General features: G+C 35.8%; 1 pseudogene across 1 annotated transcript; it reads right to left on the bottom strand.

The window, feature by feature from the left end:
- Positions 1 to 243: 243 nt before the first annotated feature.
- Positions 244 to 1,201, bottom strand: LOC308527970 (swi5-dependent recombination DNA repair protein 1 homolog; annotated as a pseudogene). Its single transcript has 2 exons — positions 844 to 1,201; positions 244 to 594 (listed from the first exon to the last, which is right to left on the bottom strand). The product of its transcript is annotated as a swi5-dependent recombination DNA repair protein 1 homolog (transcript).
- Between the last annotated feature and the right edge of the window lie 245 nt (positions 1,202 to 1,446).

Genomic DNA, 1,446 nt, shown 5'->3' with positions numbered 1-1,446 from the left:
TATTTAATTTTTTTCACATATTTTTAAATGTCAAATTTTCTTTGGTAGATTATCTAAAGTGCTAAATTTTCATTTTAGAATTTATATATTTATCTAACAGAGTACCCTAAATTGATGTTCATCAAGATACTTTACTTTAAGCCCTAATGGTTTATATTTTCCCTTTAAAATATATACGTATTTTTAAGTTGTCATTCTCAAAGATATTCTGGAGAAAAAAATTATGAATTAAAGACCTATAAATTATTCTTCATTGCTGTTATTGTGTAATAATTATCATCTAACCCATAGTAGTCTATCAACTGAGTAAGGCTGAATTTCTTGTTCTCCTCAGACATAGCTGACTGCAACTCAACAGTTGGCTGTAGCTTCTCCACTTCTTTATTAACAATTGTAACTGAGACAGATAATTCTTTGATCTATACATTTTGACAAGTTTTAGCCTCCTAAAAAGGTCTTCTTCTCCTGAATCTGTTTCAACAATTTTGCCTTTTCTTCATTTAATCCTTTTTGGGGAAGATTCTCATCAAAGTTATTCTGGAGATCACTGCAGGAGCCAGTATCAAGTGATTTAGATCCACTTGCATTGATATTCTTTTTTTAAAGTATGTTTATTTATTTATTTATTGTCTAACGTTATACGTATGTCTCTTTTTTCCCCTCTAGACCGCCCCCCCCCCAAGCCATTCCCTCCCCGGGAAAATCCCCACTGCCCAGTGTCTGTGTCCATTGGTTACGCTAATATGCATGCATAGAGGTCCTTTGGTTGCTCTCTAACCACCCCCTCTCCTGCCACTTGTCTCTGGATCTATTCTTGATCATCAAATTATGTTGATCATTATTCTTGATGCTATTTTTCAAATATGAATTTTCTTCAAATTCACTGTCCATGTGCTTAAAGTTATCTTGAAATTCCAAACACTTTTCTTGTGTTGATGATGATGGTTTATCTAAAAAGTTCTGATCATTTTCTTAATTCTCTACTTTAAGACGGTTTACCACTATAACAGGGATTAAATGAAAACTTAGTTTTCCTCAACCGTTCTCTTAAGTGTTGCACTCATAAGTTGCTTTCTTGAACTACTTGTATGGGTTGATGATAGATTGGCACAGCCTGTGGAGTGCTATGTAAAATCACAGCTGAGTCTGAAGGACTTTCCATCTTGGAAATGTTATCTTGGTTTACTTCTTCCTCCACCATCCCCACAGTGATGAAAACCTGCCTAGCTGCAGCCAAGGGCACTCCTGTTCCAGGACTCTTCTCACAAACTTTTATAATTCAACTGCTTCTTACTTCTATCCCAATCCCTCCCTCTATCCTCTTTCCTCTGGGCACACTCTGAATATGCTCCTCTGATGACCTTGGAAACAGAATGCTGTCCCCTCCTTCCCTTGTGAAGGGGTAGAAAATAAGATCATCATTTGGGTTGTTTTTACTTAATCACT

The sequence above is a fragment of the Myotis nattereri genome (genome assembly GCF_964212035.1).
Source record: "Myotis nattereri genome assembly, chromosome: 1".
Classification (NCBI taxonomy): domain Eukaryota; kingdom Metazoa; phylum Chordata; class Mammalia; order Chiroptera; family Vespertilionidae; genus Myotis; species Myotis nattereri.
The sequence above is the reverse complement of the archived record's forward strand: the minus strand, read 5'-3'. Positions and strand labels throughout refer to the sequence as shown.